Source organism: Acartia tonsa, chromosome 5, assembly GCF_053477335.1.
Source record: "Acartia tonsa isolate MP-2025a chromosome 5, ASM5347733v1, whole genome shotgun sequence".
NCBI lineage: Eukaryota > Metazoa > Arthropoda > Copepoda > Calanoida > Acartiidae > Acartia > Acartia tonsa.
Genome location: NC_137264.1, coordinates 45212874 through 45223950, shown reverse-complemented (window position 1 = coordinate 45223950; position 11077 = coordinate 45212874).

Sequence of the window (11077 nt, the reverse complement as noted above, 5' to 3'; positions counted from 1 at the left end):
GGTCATCAAGTTGAGTGTCCAAACGTCTCAACCACTAATTGTAATCTACATAATTTTGAGGTAATTTTGTGTATCATCATTGGGGATGTACATCAATTTGTAGGCCATTTAGATTCCTGACAGTTCATGGTTCAAATATACAGTTCTAATACCATTATTTTTCCTGTATTTAACCTCCCCCCCCCTCCCTCTACCATATCTTTGGATGTCTTTATTTTTAGAATGAATGATTAAACTAGAATTTTTAAATTCTCACAGAAAATTAGAAAATTTTAAAAATATCAACCATAGACGTCCAGCGGCGGGGTGAATTGGTGTCCCCCTCCCCACATAAACTTTAAAACCCCTAATTCAAATTTTCAAAAATAATTTAGATTACACCCCTCGAATTACAAGATTTCTATTTTACCCCCTTCAAAAAAAGCTAGAAAATTCTCGTATCAACAAAAGTTACTCGTTGATAATGACACATGAAGATAACTGTAACTCTCCACCGCAATGGGTAAAATAGAAAGAAAATGGTGTTTATTCATTTATGCAAATAAATTATGAATAATTCCGCATACATCCATTGATGAAATAGCAGCAGGAGTTGGGATCTAAAAAGATAAGACAATGGCTGATAAATTGATGTACATCCCCAATGTTGATACACAAAATTACCCCTTATGTAGATCAGCACCGGTGTCCTGGATAGGATACAGGTTTATTTTGAGCTACGTATGACAAGACCTATATTTCTATGACTGGGCGTGAATGACGGTTCAGCACATAACTTTCATTAAATCACAGCTGATCATTTTTGTGGATTTTTTTAAAAATTACTTTTTTACCCATATTTTCATAGTTTTTCCCCAAAAAATCACAATATTCTCACATTTCCAGCTTAGTTATTCTAAATTCATGCAAAAAAGTATAATAGATGACAGCTATAACAAGATCAATAACCTCAATTGGCTATTCTAAGATTTGTAGGTGATACAAGGTTCCTCTAAGGTTCCACCAAAAAAGTTTAAACAAATCAGAATCAGCAATGATTTTGTACAATGTTTTCATTGTAGTATTGACAAGTAAATCACTTCTAGACACCAAGCATATGGAGGACTGGTAAAATTATTTCATTACTGAAACCAGGGAAACTTGATAATTAGGGTTCCAGCTACTGCCCTGTCTCACTTCTTTATCCTGCCTGCATGATTCGTCCCTACCTGAATGATGCTGTTAAACTTGCAGACCAACATTATGGCTTTCACACAGGCAGGTTTACCATCACTGCCTTACAGAGTATCAAAACCTTAATCAACAACAGCCTAAACAATAAGAAACCAGTTATCAGAGCAGTGCCAGTTGCCATTTATCTTTCAAAGGCTTTTGACACTATATACAATGAGGTTCTACTGCATAATATTAATGCACTAGACTTGAATGAGTACATGTAACGTTTTTATGTGGATACCTTAGAGGTAGAAAACATTTTGTTGTTATCAGAGGATCTAAATATGCATACAAATCTGCCAAACATGCTGACCTACAAGGAGGGGTCCTATACCATATACTATTAAAACTGTAAATTTCATAAATGCTAACACCTCACTCTAATTACATCTAATTTCCTCTGCTGACAACTCCAACAGCATAAGTCCCCTTATTTATCCTTATGTCAAGGACATAAAAGCTTACTTAGCAGTTCTTAATGATTGGTTAAAAAGTCAGAACCCATTCATTTCTCCAGCCAAATCATCTAAATAGTCTTTACCACCTTTCCGAATGAAGCAGGCACTGTAGTCATTGTTGAAACAGTACCATAAGTCAGACATCTTAGTTCTTAGGTGTTACATGTGACAATCTTTTCTATATCGACCATCTTGTTAAGGAGTCTAGAAACAAACTAAACCCCAAAAATAAAATGTTTTAATCTCTCTCCACCAGAGGGAAAGAAAAGTAAGTCATAGTAAATACATAAAAAGCAATTTGCCAGTCCCTGATATTCTACTGCAGTTCCATATTTAGTAATGCCAGCTGGGACAGCCTACTGTTTGCTGGAAAAGCTGCTCTGAGAACAGCCATCTACTGTCACATCATGAACTAGGAAGCATTCATTACCAGCAATATTTTACCATGAACTGCAGTAGATCCAAACTCATTACCCAGAACAGCTAAAACCACCCTGTCCCAATACTTTCAGGTTACAATGTTTACCTGAATACCTTAAAGGCCAGAGAAAACAAGAATCTTTTGCATTTTGTGTCTGACACTGGCAAGAATTTCACACAACCACCATCATTTCAACTGCAACCCCAACCCATCAAAACCTTTAAAAGCAGCCACAATACTAAACTAACTGTTTCCAATGATGATGAGCAGGAACAAACAATAACACAGGAACTATTTAGACATCAAGTCAGCAAGGAACCAATATTAAGCAAGATAGCTTGTCAATATTACAAGAAAGACTTTATACAGAATCATTGCTGATTCTGAAGCATGTTAGTTTAAACTTCATTGGTGGAATCTCAGAGGGACATCTTATTACAGCCAGGAACTATGTTATAAAAATTTATGAGGCATGCATGAGGAACTTAACAAGTGAGTATTTTTTTGGGTTGACTACCAAAACAAACTTAAGTTTTGTTTAACTATTTAGTCATTAATTCAAATAACAACTTCAAGTAACTTTTACCCAACTTCTAGACTACAAATCTTAGATTAGTTAATTGATTCTGAAAGATTTTGTTATGTCATCTATTAAACTTTTCTTTGAATAAATTTAGATTAACTAAGCTGTAAACATGAGAACATTGTGATTTTTTGGGGAAAAACTATAAAAATCTGGGTAAAAAAGTAATTTTCAAAAAAATCCACAAAAATGATCAGCTGTGATTTAATGAAAGTTATGTGCTGAACCGTCATACACACCCGGTCATAGAAATATAGGTCTTGTCATACGTAACTCAACAAAAACCTGTTTTCTATCCAGGACACCAGTGTCAGATATATTTTTCTTGTGATAGAAATGAACATTATTTTAATTGGTTCTTCCACTCAAACCTGCTATTGGACTCCCCCCCCCCCATAAACCCTCATTCCTATAGGGTACTATTTAGCGGGGTTCTTCTAATCTTTACTAAAGTAATCTGTAAACCTTTCTCCCCCCACTTCCCCAAAAAGTTTACCTCAGGCAGTTTATCATATTAGGAATTATTTTTAGATTAATCAGATTTTTGTTGACCCATCTGAACACCAAAAAAAAAATTCACAATTTAAAAACAGGGAGGGAGGGGACATTAGGCTGTTTATTACACTAGTTCCCAAAGTTTTTTGATAACGTTTTCCTATTCGTTGGCTCAGCAAGTTTCCGGGTTTTTATTAAAGTTGTATTAGTTAGTTCATTAAGTTCAGTGTCCACACGTTACAACCCGTAATTGTAATCTACAGAATTTTGAGGTAATTTTGTCTATGTATTTCAATTTATCGGCCATTGTCTTATCCCTTTAGATCCCTGATTTAAAAATGTTATTAGTTATGATTGAAAGTAATTTCTTCCTGTATTATCAAAAATAGAATTATTTTCAATCAGATAATAAAATAACAATTACCTAATATTTTTAAATTAATTTATTTTAAAAGGATTGTCATTCATTGACTTTTGCAATTAAAAAATGAATATTTTTTCTCCAGAATCCATGTTTATGGGCCAAGGCATTCCCTCTATTCTAACTATTTATATGCAGACCTGATATAGCAGCAGTAGGAACCACTTTTTAATGTATTTAGTTTTGACGCGGTTATGGGCCTAGATTCGAAACTATCACCTCCCCGACAACGAACAGTTATAAACCTCCCAGGACATATTAGAAGCTACCTTGTAAAGAAGAACCATATCGGTTCAATGGTTAGAGAGATTCTTTTGTACAGACAAACATACAAACAAACATCCTATTACTTTAATCTTAAGGATGTAATTTTCCTCACATGTTCCCAGCCGGCAATTTAAATGTCGTTGGAAGCCGGGCCATTTAAAAATTAAAAGTCCTTGGTTTTCTAAATTGGTTATTATCAGAAATCTAAAGGGATAAGGGAATGGCCGATAAATTAATGTTCATATCCAATGGTGATACACAAAATTACCCCTTTTGTAGATTTCAATTAGCGAATGAAACATTTGGACACTGAACTTAATGAACCAACTATCAAAAATCAATAAAAGTCCACAAAGTTGTTAAGCTAACCAATAAGAAAATGTTATTATAAAACTTTGGGGACCAGTGAAACAACCCAATGTCTCCTCCATCCCTAGGTTATTATGCATAGCGAGGTAGGGGACAATGGGCTATTATAACACTAGTCCCCAAAGTTTTTTAAAAACGTTTTTTGGCCTATAGTGAATTTTGATTGATTGTTTCATTAGAGTCAGTGTTAAAACGTATTTTAATCTACAAAAGGGGTAATTTTATGAATCATCATTGGGGATGTACAATGTACATCAGTTTATTGGCCATTGCCTTATCCCTTTAAATCCCTGTATTATTATGGTATTACGGTATTTATGATTGCAATACAATACTTGATAATATTAGATAGATAATGCTTGGGAGCAACCGTCACTAAATTTATATGTTTAACAATGGATGTCATAAATTAAAATGGATGCATACTGAATTTAAAAGCATCTCTACAATTTGCTGCCTCTTTTCTTTTAACTAAAATATGCAAATTAAGTGGCCCAGCAAAGACTAAAAACTAATTCTAAATGATTTTTTAATTTTTATATTAAACATAGTCAAATTAGGTATACTAGCAATCATTAATTTTCTTAATTTCAGAATTTTGTTTTAAATTAATATTAATGGACACATGCAAATAAAGAGAGAAAAAGCAATGTTCAAGTTAAAAGCAATTTTTTCGCTTCCTAAATAATCGTTCATAAAAAATTGTCTATAAAACGATACAAAATATATGAATTTCAATTATCGCTTAAAATCAGTTTTAATACAGTGCACATTGGGGCATATCAGCCAAAAAGGGGATTTAATTATTTAGAGCCTGAATTTCTTGTTCAAAATGTCAAATTAGAATGTTTGAGGTCAGGGAATGCATTTCTTAACTTATCAGAGTAGTATGAAAATTTTTCAGTAGCGCAGCTACTCTATCACTAGCTTTTTGGGCCCTTTAAAGTGTATCTATGTCAATTGTAGTCCGATTTTTGTGTTCAAAGTGTCAAATTAGGGGTTGTTGGGGCCTGGGAATTCATTTCGGTAGAAGGGGAGGGGATGGTGTAAAGGGGGTGGATGGGAAATCCTTATTTTAGTCAGCTACAAGTTTGTTCAGTGATAAAAATCCATTATAAATGTAGGCATGATTGACATAAATTTTTATAAACTAATATCTATATTTATAATGAAATTATGATTCTTGTTTACTGTTTATCTGTATATTAATCCTTAACAGTTAGGGGGAGGGGGTCATTTCCCCCTCCCCTCCTCCCCTCAGTTTTTTTTCTATCATATTTTCTGTGTGTGAAAGATAGAGGGCTATAAATGAGTTACTTTTTAACTATGGCTATGCCACATAACTGAGAGTTGGAATTTTTTGAATATCTCCAGCCTGGCGGGCACTGCATGCCAGCAAACCTGACAGGTTCATCCATATAAAAAGCAAAACATTTTTTCTGACTTAAACAAAGCCTTTTATCTTACTAAAATATCATAAACCCTTATGTAAAATATAGGTATTCAAGTCAATTTTAGGTTCCAGGCATGATCTTGAAGGTCATGATCCTCCAGGTCTCTAAAAATCTTTAAAAGCCTCATGTGACCGCAATTTTTGACTTAGAGACTTCAAATTTTAAATTTAAGCTTTTCTTGTATGTCTACATAATGTATTAAAATTTCCTAAAGATCCGCCGCCGTTTTCCCGCCACCCGCCGACTGTGGCGGCTGGCAGCTGCCAAGTACAGCTGCAGCCGCCAAAATTTATGTTTTGAGATTTATAATATAAAATTTACATAAAGATAAACATTTTCTAAAAAAATTGTATTTGTAGCTTCAAAAAAAAGAAAATAACAGCCTTTTGAAATTTTTAAGTAAAAAAGGACCTAAAAACAAAGGTTGTTGAATAAAAGAGCAAAGTATGTGAAAATTGACTTTGAATCACTTGTAGTCCAAAATTCATTATCAATCAGGGGACCTGCAAAAAGAACCCCCTCAGGCCTCCCCCCCGACCAATAAATGTGCGACAAGGGGCCCAACTGTTAAGGGTTAATTAACAAACAGGGATCTAAGGGACAAAACAATGACCGATTAATATATGTATCATTGTATATTGTATATACCTACTACATAATATTGATACTTCAAATTATATTACGAAATTGATTACTGTAGATGACAATTAGTGATTAAAATATTTCAACACTAAAAAATAAAAAATCAATAAAACTTCTTAAAGTTTTTAGGCCAAAAAATATAAAAATTTTATTTTAAAACTTTGGGGACTATAGTGTAATAAACAGCCCAATGTCCCCTCCCTTCCTAAATAAAACTTCAGATTTTAAAATGAAGACCAAGAAATTACATAATTTAAAAACAAAGCATTACCAATAGACAGACACATAACACTTGCTAATTCCAATTTTATTTAATTATAAGAACACCACGTTATTTGGATATTAACTTAACCTTTGGGACATTTGGCTGTTTATAACACTAGTCGCCAAAGATTTACAGTTGTGTGTTAAAATGTTTTGAATACTAATTTTTATCTATACAAGAGGTAATTTTGTGTTTTATAATTGGGAATGTACATCAATTATATTGACCTTTGTCTTATCCCTTTAGATCATTGATAATGGTAATAATCCTTAGAAACAATTATTTAGTTACATTAAAACTTCGAACATAAAGAGGTGTTGATTTAGGCTAAGCCCCTCCCCACCATTTAGCGCAATATCTATCATCTATCCATCTATCTAGTGTGGTAAATTGCAAAATCCATCTATCTATCAATCTATCTATCCATCTATCTATTCATTTATATATCCATCTATCTATCCATCTATTTATCCATCTATCAATCCACCTATCTATCTATCCATCTATTCATCATCCAACTATCTATCTATCTCAACCTCTAAGGAAAACAATAAAGATGATACAATTCATAAGTAACGAAGCACAAAAATCTACTGTGATAAATTGCGAATATGGTCAATTAAAGAGCAAATGCTTAAATTTAATAGTAAATTACATACTGAATAGCTTTTATAGTGTTTCCAATTTATCTAAACACTCTAAAATAATAGACATAATATACGTGGATATTATAACTGGGTAAATTTTGTTGTCAATTTAGGTTTCTAATTTAGTCCTCATTTATTGGTCAGTTCTTACGTCCAGTATAAGGGGAGGGGATATCGTTATATTAGCATGCTGGAAAGACCATTTTATTTTAGTTGGAGAAAATATGGTGCAACATGCAAGTAATTATATATCCCTAATTTCGGGTTGTTACAATATTGACAAGAAGAATTATCTAATAAATTAGCGCAGCAATATCAAACTTGAAAAAAAACATATATTTTAGAGGTAAAATAAAGCAGGGATTTAATGAAATAAAACAACTATGTTATTAAATTTCGACTTTAAAAGCGCCTTTAAAAGCATTTTCTTACAAAGTTTTTGTGCACCCACCTTTAGAATACAGGCAAAAAAACCCCTACGGGGGCGCGGGGGGGTAAATGAAACCAGTACTGGCGATTATAATATGTCTTTTGGTAATCAAATATCGCTTTTTTAGCCGGTGGCACCCGGTGAAAACATGTTTCCTGATACTGTCTACTTAAATGTTAATTTTTAAACAAACAAAAATAAACTAAAATCTTGACTTCAACTAGAATTATGTAGGACTAATATCTTCAATTTGTGTTTTTTTCTTTTATATTCTCAATATACATGTAATGCATGACTCAACATAAGTTATTTTGTCTAATTACGTTAATTCTAAGAGATTTTATAATACTTTAAAAATTGTTGGTGAAACACACAAAATATGCCTTTTTCTGTAAGAAATTTTTTGCATTTCTTAACTTCCAGGCATTAGAAAGCTTACTTAAAAAGCGTAATTTTACGATTCCTTTGAAATCTGATGTAATATGGATATAATAATACTCATAGAAAGATTAAAACTTGATTTGGGGGTGGTGAATAAAATACCCTGGTTGCCCGTATGTGCAGTGGATATAAATCGGGTTCGAATCTATACTTGAAATTCTATTATCTGCATTTTTTTTAAATGGCCAGAAATAGTCTATTTATGATACAAAACAAAGTATTCCTCTAAGAGTAATAATTCCTCTATAAATTTAAATCCCAAGTTGGCCTATATATACTTATTACTTACTGACTTCACCACTTTAATTTTCCTTTCACTGCAATAAATAAATTAAAAGCCTCCCAAGCTACTTCATGATCAAGTTAACTTCCTTCATAAGAATGGTTATATACACACAACACACATTAACTTCAAGGATCAAAAGGGATAAGACAATAGCTGATAAATTCATGTACATCCCAAATGATGATACACAAAATGACCCCTTATGAAGAATACAATTGGTGGTTGAAATGTTTGGAAATCCAACTTAATGAATCAACCAATAAAAATTTACTATAGTCCCCAAAGTTTTTAAGCCAACGAATAAGAGTATGTTATTCTAAGACTTTGGGGACTAGTGTAATAAGCATCCCAATGTCCTCCCTTCCTGTATTAAATTGACCTAAAAGCTGCTTGTACAATTACTGTATACTAATAATTGTATTAAGCTTCTTGTTTATAATCCATGTACTTATCCCTGACTACCTGACAATAAGGTATAACATTATAAGATGGTTATTATTATTATTTTGATAAGTAGTCAACTTACCAAGGTCAAGTTTAATCGTATATAGGTAATAATGATGTTCCAGCAGTATAGCCAAATTGTCATAGGAATCATTTTTCAAGAATTACAAATATCTAAATAATCTACAAAGAAAACCCAAAAGTAAAATTGCAATGTATTTTTGACAAAAAGTGGGTTTCTTAGATGTTTTCTTATTGTCGTAATGCGATGTAATAAGATAATTAAAAATATTTCCAGTATGGCTTCGAAACCGATTAGAACCAGTTCACAGACATACTGAAAAATCATGTATAGCATCGTATTACAAACAATTTCCCGCGAATATCAAAATACCAATCAAAAGATCAATACCAGTTTTGTTAATCCGGGCCTTCGGAAGGGCAGGGATAACAAAACTGGTTTTAATATTTTATTTTTAATATCCGCGGAAAGCTGTCTATAATACGATAAGATAAGTAGCTATTTTGCTACAATGAATGCATACCAATAATAGCAATTATTTAATATAGCATTAACCTAGACTCAACGGTTAGCAATGTACATAGCAACCCTGATCTATACTTCCTACTTTGTCTGTTTGTAGCTTCTGATATAGCTAGAATCAAAAATAATCGTACCGATTATAATTATATTAATATATCTATTTTAGAAATAGGTATGGCAATTAATTAGTTAGGTTACCATAAAAAGGGGCTTACTCAACTTTAGTATAATTAATTTTTAACCAATTAACATTACCAGGGCTAACAAAACTGGTTTTAATCTTTTGATTTTTTCTTTTAATATCCGCGGAAAGCTTTTTATAATACGTGATGATAAATAATAGTTTTCATTTAAAAAATACTTTTTCTTAATTAATATTTACAATTAGATTCGCTTCCTTGAATTTGATTTAAACTTGTTTGAATTAAAGTATGCTTAATCTTAATGTGCATAGTGGCTTGGCTTTATATGTCATCATGAGAGAGAGAGAGAGACAGAGAGACAGAGGCAGAGACAGAGATAGAGAGAAAATACAGACAGACAGAGACAGAGATAGAGAGAGAGAGACAGAGTTAGACAGAGAAAGACAGAGAGAGACAGAGATAGAGAGAAAGACAGAGACAGATAGAGACAAACAGAGACAGAGAGAGAAAGACAGAGACAGACAGAGACAGAGAGAGAAAGACAAAGAGAGACAGAGGCAGAGACAGACAGAGACAGAGGTAGACAGAGATAGACAGAGATAGACAGAGATAGACAGAGATAGACAGAGATAGACAGACAGAGAGACAGAGAGACAGAGACAGACAGAGAAAGACAGAGAATGACAGAGAAAGACAGAGAAGGACAGAGAAAGACAGAGAAAGACAGAGACAGATGCAGAGACAGAGATAGAGAGAGAGACAGACAGACAGAGAAGGACAGAGACAGACAGAGACAGACAGAGACAGACAGAAAGAGACAGACAGAGACAGACAGAGACAGACAGAGACAGACAGAGACAGAGAGACAGAGACAGACAGAGAGAGAGACAGACAGAGACAGAGAGAGAAATAAAGAGTAAGATAGTTAGAAACCGTTCATGAACATTAACATGTAAAACTTTTAATCTGTTTTATGTTTTAACAAATAATTTTTTTGTTTATTTATATTTTTTATTGTACCCATCCTATTATACTTATCCTTAAACAGATTGGGGGGGGGGGGGGGAATAATCCTCATAATATTATAAGGATCGATTTAATTATATGAATACCATTCCCTCTCTAAATAATTAAAGTGTGTTTGATTTGCAATATTATTATGAATTGTTGTTGGTTTCAACGGCTTTAAACCACTTGGATAGTAAAATCTAGGAGGGAGGTGACATTGGGCTGCTTATTACACTAGTCCCCAAAGTTTTATAATAAAGTTTTCTTTTTTGTTGGCTTAAAAACTATTGGGACTTTGATTCTTTGATTTAGTTTAGTGTCCAAACGTTTCAACCACCTATTGTAATCTACAGAAGGAGTAATTTCGTGTGTCTAAATTTGCAGTGTACACCATTTAATCGACCATTGTCTAATCCCTTTAGATCCCTGCATTTTATATCTTAAATTGGTTATAACTTGATAAAAAAAAAAGTCTTTTGATAAGTTTTTATAATGTTGATGTTAGGTATTAATAATGGTACTATAAATTACAAAAAGGTGCTAA